This window comes from Sinohyriopsis cumingii, chromosome 16 (assembly GCF_028554795.1).
Source record: "Sinohyriopsis cumingii isolate HCF-2022 chromosome 16, ASM2855479v2, whole genome shotgun sequence".
NCBI classification, from domain to species: domain Eukaryota; kingdom Metazoa; phylum Mollusca; class Bivalvia; order Unionida; family Unionidae; genus Sinohyriopsis; species Sinohyriopsis cumingii.
In genome coordinates, this window is record NC_142976.1 from 65,831,104 (window position 1) to 65,842,534 (window position 11,431).

The 11,431-nt window shown below is 40.4% G+C and overlaps 4 non-coding genes across 4 annotated transcripts; all 4 read right to left on the minus strand.

Annotated features, from left to right (window-relative positions):
• On the minus strand, nucleotides 1-107 carry LOC149780630 (U6 spliceosomal RNA). Its single transcript, XR_016415266.1, has one exon. It is a non-coding gene; the product is annotated as a U6 spliceosomal RNA (small nuclear RNA).
• A 2,999-nt stretch (nucleotides 108-3,106) lies between these two features.
• On the minus strand, nucleotides 3,107-3,213 carry LOC149780631 (U6 spliceosomal RNA). The gene has a single exon (XR_016415267.1). It is a non-coding gene; the product is annotated as a U6 spliceosomal RNA (small nuclear RNA).
• Nucleotides 3,214-6,214: 3,001 nt separating this feature from the next.
• On the minus strand, nucleotides 6,215-6,321 carry LOC149780632 (U6 spliceosomal RNA). Its single transcript, XR_016415268.1, has one exon. It is a non-coding gene; the product is annotated as a U6 spliceosomal RNA (small nuclear RNA).
• A 3,001-nt stretch (nucleotides 6,322-9,322) lies between these two features.
• On the minus strand, nucleotides 9,323-9,429 carry LOC149780633 (U6 spliceosomal RNA). The gene has a single exon (XR_016415269.1). It is a non-coding gene; the product is annotated as a U6 spliceosomal RNA (small nuclear RNA).
• Nucleotides 9,430-11,431: the final 2,002 nt, after the last annotated feature.

The window sequence follows — 11,431 nt, forward strand, 5'->3', positions numbered from 1 at the left end:
AAAAATATGGAACGCTTCACGAATTTGCGTGTCATCCTTGCGCAGGGGCCATGCTAATCTTCTCTGTATCGTTCCAATTTTAGTATATGTACTGCCGAAGCAAGTACGATATACCATACCTGTTAATTTCCTTATTAAATGCATTTTCACGTAACATTTAAAGGAGAGGTACATGTACATTTGCATAACCGTGCACAGCGGGAAAACGTTGCAAAACGTTGGAGCAGTTAACTTCCTTTATTGCCGGTGGGGAAATATTCCAGGATGTCAAAAATAAAATAAACATACACATAAAAACCTTATTAAAATTACGTTGCTAGCATGAGTTTCATTTGCCATATAGCCTAATTTGAAACCACACGAACAAAAGAATCATTTACAATATTTTAAACATTCAAACACGGTCGTTAAGGTGACCAAAACGTAGATCTCTTTATTCTCCACTTACATCAATGGTTCTTCGTCTAGATGCATTCTGCGCCACATGCCGTTATATAGGTAGTCCGAATAGAATACGTTTCTTTTCTTGCGGAGACATTTAGGCATAACAAAATGTGTGATTTTACTGCGCCGGCATACATCTGAAGCGTACTTTCGTGACAGAAAAAGTCGAGGCCACTCCAACTGCGCAGTGACCGCAATTTGATTACAATTATATCTCCACTGGCCCACGTGAAGCTCTGAGAAGAACCGCTTAGGGGTCATGTTCCGGTGACATACGTTATTAGCATAATCGCTAATTTTATCAGCCAATCAGATGAAGGCTTTTACCTTGGCGTTTGGGAGACTGATTAGTACGGCAGAAGCTCATCAATGTGTTCCCAACGATTTGGTTTACTTTTTGAAATTGTATGAAAGCGGCATTTCCCTTGGCTAATTCAAAGGTCTCCAGAACATGGCCCCTAAGCGGTCGCTTTCAGAGCTTCACGTAGGACAGTGGAGATCTCATTCACATGAGACTGCAGTGACTGAGAAGCTGCAAATAAAAACAAGTAGTTCGTTGATTCGCATCCGCTCGGTTGATCTAACCTGGTTCACGGCCGCTATGAAGCTACCACCAATATGTGTCATTTTACGTAAAATTACTATAGGCGACCAGTCATCTTCGCTAGCCAAGGTTTCCATATCTTAAGCCTATCTACACCTTGGCGGATGGAGCAGGCATTTGTGTGCTCTGGGCGTGTGAATTTAATTGCATGCAGAGGAAAACCACCGCATCCTACCAAACCTAAATTGTTCAAGTTTGAACCTGTTCCTAGATGATCGAGACAAGAGGAGCACACAACTTAAATCGACCCATACATACGCAGTTTAACACTGTCGGTCTGTGCTTGTACAAATACACATCACTCAAATACACCTGTAATGGCTTTTCTTTGGTACGTTGTCATACCTTCGATGTTAAACTTCCAAAGAATCCTTTTGAAGTAAATTGCCTCCACCCTTTTCGGCCCATCTACAATGTACCACGGTTACACGCTATTGATTAGTTGGCATTACATCCCAAGGGAGGCAACTCACGAAATCCAGTCAATGTCCCTAGGACAAAGCACTAATATATCTGCTCGATCCGCCAAGGTGTAAATTGGGTTAACATATCGGAACCTTGGCTAGCGAAGATGGGGACCAGTTCATGTTGGAAAAAGTCGAGTGGCAGCTAAACGTTGTAAGTTTCGGTGTTTTTGAAAACACGTCACTTCTATTTAGGGGGCGCTCTACAGATATTATGAACTTATAAGAAAACGATTGGTGTATGGTGTAGTTGCTTACATAGGCAACATGCTCAGTGAGAGAATATTGGCATATTTCTGTGTTACGTTAATGTGCTGTGACTGAAATTTCTTTGTATATTGTCTCAAAATACCCCTCCCTCACAAAAACAGCAAAAAAAAAAAAAAAAAAAAAACCTTACTGGTACTTATTTTCTTTGAAATACATTTCAACCGTATGCGTTGTGAGTTGGGGATATTTCTCTTCTCCCGAACATCGCTGGATTTAAATTTTTTTAATTGTTCTATACGGCAAAGTAACATAATCAAGAACACATTTACGCTAAATTGAAATGCAGAATATATTACAAGCCAGGGGTCATTACTTGACCGAGCGTTGTCAGACACTAGCGTGATACCCGATAGAAGTCATAAGTTTACCCCAAATTTACAAAGACTTCCATACAACTTCAGTTGTAAATTATAAAGCCCAACGTGTCCATTATATGCATAAATTTTACTTTAATCAATGCAAGACCACAGAGCTCACAACCTGCCAAATATATACTGTTACACGCACACGGGTATTTACTTGACCGAGCGGTTGTCAAACCCTGGCGCGATTCTCGCTAGAAGTCATAAGTTTCCCCGACTTTCCAAAGACTTCCATACAACCTCAGTTGTAAATCAGAAAGCCCGACGTGTCCATTCTATACCTAAATTTTCCTCTAATTAAATGCAAGACCACGGATAAACCAAACTGTCAACTATCTATCAACCGTACATCTGCGTGTTTTGGCTTCATTATGTTTCCGCACCACCAACCGTTCACGCCTTAGAACATATATGAGTACTCCCTAACAATGGGAACTATTTTAACTCCGCCACCTTAAGCCAGTCAATGTATGCTTTCCAGGCACATTTCGCCGATATAACTGCACCATATTCGCCCGCATGGCGACATAAACGGTCTCTGCCAAGTCCCTTTTTATTTATGCCCTTGTGTAATTTACCGGTTTAATACCGTAAGTGCTGTCCTTGCAGTCACGCTACCAATGTATACCACTAGATTTTAATATGTACTATTTTACGAAAGGGACATTCATTCGGTTTTGGTCGCAATTCACTACTAGTGAACCATGGCATTATGGAGACTCACTAACACTTTACTCCGCGAAGTTTGCTCCTAGTCATTGGCCAATTATTTCGGGCAAAGGAATATTTATATTGCACCAAATTCCAATTATCAGACAAGTAATCACACAAATCTAAGAATTCCTTAAAACGGGGCGCTATAACCAAAGCGCATACTCCAAATTTATTACAATATGATCAAGTCGAAATTAATATGAAACTTACACGTTCCATACTGTTTCGTGAATTTTGATAATGAAATTAAAAATATGGAACGCTTCACGAATTTGCGTGTCATCCTTGCGCAGGGGCCATGCTAATCTTCTCTGTATCGTTCCAATTTTAGTATATGTACTGCCGAAGCAAGTACGATATACCATACCTGTTAATTTCCTTATTAAATGCATTTTCACGTAACATTTAAAGGAGAGGTACATGTACATTTGCATAACCGTGCACAGCGGGAAAACGTTGCAAAACGTTGGAGCAGTTAACTTCCTTTATTGCCGGTGGGGAAATATTCCAGGATGTCAAAAATAAAATAAACATACACATAAAAACCTTATTAAAATTACGTTGCTAGCATGAGTTTCATTTGCCATATAGCCTAATTTGAAACCACACGAACAAAAGAATCATTTACAATATTTTAAACATTCAAACACGGTCGTTAAGGTGACCAAAACGTAGATCTCTTTATTCTCCACTTACATCAATGGTTCTTCGTCTAGATGCATTCTGCGCCACATGCCGTTATATAGGTAGTCCGAATAGAATACGTTTCTTTTCTTGCGGAGACATTTAGGCATAACAAAATGTGTGATTTTACTGCGCCGGCATACATCTGAAGCGTACTTTCGTGACAGAAAAAGTCGAGGCCACTCCAACTGCGCAGTGACCGCAATTTGATTACAATTATATCTCCACTGGCCCACGTGAAGCTCTGAGAAGAACCGCTTAGGGGTCATGTTCCGGTGACATACGTTATTAGCATAATCGCTAATTTTATCAGCCAATCAGATGAAGGCTTTTACCTTGGCGTTTGGGAGACTGATTAGTACGGCAGAAGCTCATCAATGTGTTCCCAACGATTTGGTTTACTTTTTGAAATTGTATGAAAGCGGCATTTCCCTTGGCTAATTCAAAGGTCTCCAGAACATGGCCCCTAAGCGGTCGCTTTCAGAGCTTCACGTAGGACAGTGGAGATCTCATTCACATGAGACTGCAGTGACTGAGAAGCTGCAAATAAAAACAAGTAGTTCGTTGATTCGCATCCGCTCGGTTGATCTAACCTGGTTCACGGCCGCTATGAAGCTACCACCAATATGTGTCATTTTACGTAAAATTACTATAGGCGACCAGTCATCTTCGCTAGCCAAGGTTTCCATATCTTAAGCCTATCTACACCTTGGCGGATGGAGCAGGCATTTGTGTGCTCTGGGCGTGTGAATTTAATTGCATGCAGAGGAAAACCACCGCATCCTACCAAACCTAAATTGTTCAAGTTTGAACCTGTTCCTAGATGATCGAGACAAGAGGAGCACACAACTTAAATCGACCCATACATACGCAGTTTAACACTGTCGGTCTGTGCTTGTACAAATACACATCACTCAAATACACCTGTAATGGCTTTTCTTTGGTACGTTGTCATACCTTCGATGTTAAACTTCCAAAGAATCCTTTTGAAGTAAATTGCCTCCACCCTTTTCGGCCCATCTACAATGTACCACGGTTACACGCTATTGATTAGTTGGCATTACATCCCAAGGGAGGCAACTCACGAAATCCAGTCAATGTCCCTAGGACAAAGCACTAATATATCTGCTCGATCCGCCAAGGTGTAAATTGGGTTAACATATCGGAACCTTGGCTAGCGAAGATGGGGACCAGTTCATGTTGGAAAAAGTCGAGTGGCAGCTAAACGTTGTAAGTTTCGGTGTTTTTGAAAACACGTCACTTCTATTTAGGGGGCGCTCTACAGATATTATGAACTTATAAGAAAACGATTGGTGTATGGTGTAGTTGCTTACATAGGCAACATGCTCAGTGAGAGAATATTGGCATATTTCTGTGTTACGTTAATGTGCTGTGACTGAAATTTCTTTGTATATTGTCTCAAAATACCCCTCCCTCACAAAAACAGCAAAAAAAAAAAAAAAAAAAAAAACCTTACTGGTACTTATTTTCTTTGAAATACATTTCAACCGTATCCGTTGTGAGTTGGGGATATTTCTCTTCTCCCGAACATCGCTGGATTTAAATTTTTTTAATTGTTCTATACGGCAAAGTAACATAATCAAGAACACATTTACGCTAAATTGAAATGCAGAATATATTACAAGCCAGGGGTCATTACTTGACCGAGCGTTGTCAGACACTAGCGTGATACCCGATAGAAGTCATAAGTTTACCCCAAATTTACAAAGACTTCCATACAACTTCAGTTGTAAATTATAAAGCCCAACGTGTCCATTATATGCATAAATTTTACTTTAATCAATGCAAGACCACAGAGCTCACAACCTGCAAAATATATACTGTTACACGCACACGGGTATTTACTTGACCGAGCGGTTGTCAAACCCTGGCGCGATTCTCGCTAGAAGTCATAAGTTTCCCCGACTTTCCAAAGACTTCCATACAACCTCAGTTGTAAATCAGAAAGCCCGACGTGTCCATTCTATACCTAAATTTTCCTCTAATTAAATGCAAGACCACGGATAAACCAAACTGTCAACTATCTATCAACCGTACATCTGCGTGTTTTGGCTTCATTATGTTTCCGCACCACCAACCGTTCACGCCTTAGAACATATATGAGTACTCCCTAACAATGGGAACTATTTTAACTCCGCCACCTTAGGCCAGTCAATGTATGCTTTCCAGGCACATTTCGCCGATATAACTGCACCATATTCGCCCGCATGGCGACATAAACGGTCTCTGCCAAGTCCCTTTTTATTTATGCCCTTGTGTAATTTACCGGTTTAATACCGTAAGTGCTGTCCTTGCAGTCACGCTACCAATGTATACCACTAGATTTTAATATGTACTATTTTACGAAAGGGACATTCATTCGGTTTTGGTCGCAATTCACTACTAGTGAACCATGGCATTATGGAGACTCACTAACACTTTACTCCGCGAAGTTTGCTCCTAGTCATTGGCCAATTATTTCGGGCAAAGGAATATTTATATTGCACCAAATTCCAATTTATCAGACAAGTAATCACACAAATCTAAGAATTCCTTAAAACGGGGCGCTATAACCAAAGCGCATACTCCAAATTTATTACAATATGATCAAGTCGAAATTAATATGAAACTTACACGTTCCATACTGTTTCGTGAATTTTGATAATGAAATTAAAAATATGGAACGCTTCACGAATTTGCGTGTCATCCTTGCGCAGGGGCCATGCTAATCTTCTCTGTATCGTTCCAATTTTAGTATATGTACTGCCGAAGCAAGTACGATATACCATACCTGTTAATTTCCTTATTAAATGCATTTTCACGTAACATTTAAAGGAGAGGTACATGTACATTTGCATAACCGTGCACAGCGGGAAAACGTTGCAAAACGTTGGAGCAGTTAACTTCCTTTATTGCCGGTGGGGAAATATTCCAGGATGTCAAAAATAAAATAAACATACACATAAAAACCTTATTAAAATTACGTTGCTAGCATGAGTTTCATTTGCCATATAGCCTAATTTGAAACCACACGAACAAAAGAATCATTTACAATATTTTAAACATTCAAACACGGTCGTTAAGGTGACCAAAACGTAGATCTCTTTATTCTCCACTTACATCAATGGTTCTTCGTCTAGATGCATTCTGCGCCACATGCCGTTATATAGGTAGTCCGAACAGAATACGTTTCTTTTCTTGCGGAGACATTTAGGCATAACAAAATGTGTGATTTTACTGCGCCGGCATACATCTGAAGCGTACTTTCGTGACAGAAAAAGTCGAGGCCACTCCAACTGCGCAGTGACCGCAATTTGATTACAATTATATCTCCACTGGCCCACGTGAAGCTCTGAGAAGAACCGCTTAGGGGTCATGTTCCGGTGACATACGTTATTAGCATAATCGCTAATTTTATCAGCCAATCAGATGAAGGCTTTTACCTTGGCGTTTGGGAGACTGATTAGTACGGCAGAAGCTCATCAATGTGTTCCCAACGATTTGGTTTACTTTTTGAAATTGTATGAAAGCGGCATTTCCCTTGGCTAATTCAAAGGTCTCCAGAACATGGCCCCTAAGCGGTCGCTTTCAGAGCTTCACGTAGGACAGTGGAGATCTCATTCACATGAGACTGCAGTGACTGAGAAGCTGCAAATAAAAACAAGTAGTTCGTTGATTCGCATCCGCTCGGTTGATCTAACCTGGTTCACGGCCGCTATGAAGCTACCACCAATATGTGTCATTTTACGTAAAATTACTATAGGCGACCAGTCATCTTCGCTAGCCAAGGTTTCCATATCTTAAGCCTATCTACACCTTGGCGGATGGGGCAGGCATTTGTGTGCTCTGGGCGTGTGAATTTAATTGCATGCAGAGGAAAACCACCGCATCCTACCAAACCTAAATTGTTCAAGTTTGAACCTGTTCCTAGATGATCGAGACAAGAGGAGCACACAACTTAAATCGACCCATACATACGCAGTTTAACACTGTCGGTCTGTGCTTGTACAAATACACATCACTCAAATACACCTGTAATGGCTTTTCTTTGGTACGTTGTCATACCTTCGATGTTAAACTTCCAAAGAATCCTTTTGAAGTAAATTGCCTCCACCCTTTTCGGCCCATCTACAATGTACCACGGTTACACGCTATTGATTAGTTGGCATTACATCCCAAGGGAGGCAACTCACGAAATCCAGTCAATGTCCCTAGGACAAAGCACTAATATATCTGCTCGATCCGCCAAGGTGTAAATTGGGTTAACATATCGGAACCTTGGCTAGCGAAGATGGGGACCAGTTCATGTTGGAAAAAGTCGAGTGGCAGCTAAACGTTGTAAGTTTCGGTGTTTTTGAAAACACGTCACTTCTATTTAGGGGGCGCTCTACAGATATTATGAACTTATAAGAAAACGATTGGTGTATGGTGTAGTTGCTTACATAGGCAACATGCTCAGTGAGAGAATATTGGCATATTTCTGTGTTACGTTAATGTGCTGTGACTGAAATTTCTTTGTATATTGTCTCAAAATACCCCTCCCTCACAAAAACAGCAAAAAAAAAAAAAAAAAAAAAAACCTTACTGGTACTTATTTTCTTTGAAATACATTTCAACCGTATCCGTTGTGAGTTGGGGATATTTCTCTTCTCCCGAACATCGCTGGATTTAAATTTTTTTAATTGTTCTATACGGCAAAGTAACATAATCAAGAACACATTTACGCTAAATTGAAATGCAGAATATATTACAAGCCAGGGGTCATTACTTGACCGAGCGTTGTCAGACACTAGCGTGATACCCGATAGAAGTCATAAGTTTACCCCAAATTTACAAAGACTTCCATACAACTTCAGTTGTAAATTATAAAGCCCAACGTGTCCATTATATGCATAAATTTTACTTTAATCAATGCAAGACCACAGAGCTCACAACCTGCAAAATATATACTGTTACACGCACACGGGTATTTACTTGACCGAGCGGTTGTCAAACCCTGGCGCGATTCTCGCTAGAAGTCATAAGTTTCCCCGACTTTCCAAAGACTTCCATACAACCTCAGTTGTAAATCAGAAAGCCCGACGTGTCCATTCTATACCTAAATTTTCCTCTAATTAAATGCAAGACCACGGATAAACCAAACTGTCAACTATCTATCAACCGTACATCTGCGTGTTTTGGCTTCATTATGTTTCCGCACCACCAACCGTTCACGCCTTAGAACATATATGAGTACTCCCTAACAATGGGAACTATTTTAACTCCGCCACCTTAGGCCAGTCAATGTATGCTTTCCAGGCACATTTCGCCGATATAACTGCACCATATTCGCCCGCATGGCGACATAAACGGTCTCTGCCAAGTCCCTTTTTATTTATGCCCTTGTGTAATTTACCGGTTTAATACCGTAAGTGCTGTCCTTGCAGTCACGCTACCAATGTATACCACTAGATTTTAATATGTACTATTTTACGAAAGGGACATTCATTCGGTTTTGGTCGCAATTCACTACTAGTGAACCATGGCATTATGGAGACTCACTAACACTTTACTCCGCGAAGTTTGCTCCTAGTCATTGGCCAATTATTTCGGGCAAAGGAATATTTATATTGCACCAAATTCCAATTTATCAGACAAGTAATCACACAAATCTAAGAATTCCTTAAAACGGGGCGCTATAACCAAAGCGCATACTCCAAATTTATTACAATATGATCAAGTCGAAATTAATATGAAACTTACACGTTCCATACTGTTTCGTGAATTTTGATAATGAAATTAAAAATATGGAACGCTTCACGAATTTGCGTGTCATCCTTGCGCAGGGGCCATGCTAATCTTCTCTGTATCGTTCCAATTTTAGTATATGTACTGCCGAAGCAAGTACGATATACCATACCTGTTAATTTCCTTATTAAATGCATTTTCACGTAACATTTAAAGGAGAGGTACATGTACATTTGCATAACCGTGCACAGCGGGAAAACGTTGCAAAACGTTGGAGCAGTTAACTTCCTTTATTGCCGGTGGGGAAATATTCCAGGATGTCAAAAATAAAATAAACATACACATAAAAACCTTATTAAAATTACGTTGCTAGCATGAGTTTCATTTGCCATATAGCCTAATTTGAAACCACACGAACAAAAGAATCATTTACAATATTTTAAACATTCAAACACGGTCGTTAAGGTGACCAAAACGTAGATCTCTTTATTCTCCACTTACATCAATGGTTCTTCGTCTAGATGCATTCTGCGCCACATGCCGTTATATAGGTAGTCCGAACAGAATACGTTTCTTTTCTTGCGGAGACATTTAGGCATAACAAAATGTGTGATTTTACTGCGCCGGCATACATCTGAAGCGTACTTTCGTGACAGAAAAAGTCGAGGCCACTCCAACTGCGCAGTGACCGCAATTTGATTACAATTATATCTCCACTGGCCCACGTGAAGCTCTGAGAAGAACCGCTTAGGGGTCATGTTCCGGTGACATACGTTATTAGCATAATCGCTAATTTTATCAGCCAATCAGATGAAGGCTTTTACCTTGGCGTTTGGGAGACTGATTAGTACGGCAGAAGCTCATCAATGTGTTCCCAACGATTTGGTTTACTTTTTGAAATTGTATGAAAGCGGCATTTCCCTTGGCTAATTCAAAGGTCTCCAGAACATGGCCCCTAAGCGGTCGCTTTCAGAGCTTCACGTAGGACAGTGGAGATCTCATTCACATGAGACTGCAGTGACTGAGAAGCTGCAAATAAAAACAAGTAGTTCGTTGATTCGCATCCGCTCGGTTGATCTAACCTGGTTCACGGCCGCTATGAAGCTACCACCAATATGTGTCATTTTACGTAAAATTACTATAGGCGACCAGTCATCTTCGCTAGCCAAGGTTTCCATATCTTAAGCCTATCTACACCTTGGCGGATGGGGCAGGCATTTGTGTGCTCTGGGCGTGTGAATTTAATTGCATGCAGAGGAAAACCACCGCATCCTACCAAACCTAAATTGTTCAAGTTTGAACCTGTTCCTAGATGATCGAGACAAGAGGAGCACACAACTTAAATCGACCCATACATACGCAGTTTAACACTGTCGGTCTGTGCTTGTACAAATACACATCACTCAAATACACCTGTAATGGCTTTTCTTTGGTACGTTGTCATACCTTCGATGTTAAACTTCCAAAGAATCCTTTTGAAGTAAATTGCCTCCACCCTTTTCGGCCCATCTACAATGTACCACGGTTACACGCTATTGATTAGTTGGCATTACATCCCAAGGGAGGCAACTCACGAAATCCAGTCAATGTCCCTAGGACAAAGCACTAATATATCTGCTCGATCCGCCAAGGTGTAAATTGGGTTAACATATCGGAACCTTGGCTAGCGAAGATGGGGACCAGTTCATGTTGGAAAAAGTCGAGTGGCAGCTAAACGTTGTAAGTTTCGGTGTTTTTGAAAACACGTCACTTCTATTTAGGGGGCGCTCTACAGATATTATGAACTTATAAGAAAACGATTGGTGTATGGTGTAGTTGCTTACATAGGCAACATGCTCAGTGAGAGAATATTGGCATATTTCTGTGTTACGTTAATGTGCTGTGACTGAAATTTCTTTGTATATTGTCTCAAAATACCCCTCCCTCACAAAAACAGCAAAAAAAAAAAAAAAAAAAAAAAAAAAACCTTACTGGTACTTATTTTCTTTGAAATACATTTCAACCGTATGCGTTGTGAGTTGGGGATATTTCTCTTCTCCCGAACATCGCTGGATTTAAATTTTTTTAATTGTTCTATACGGCAAAGTAACATAATCAAGAACACATTTACGCTAAATTGAAATGCAGAATATATTACAAGCCAGGGGTCATTACTTGACCGA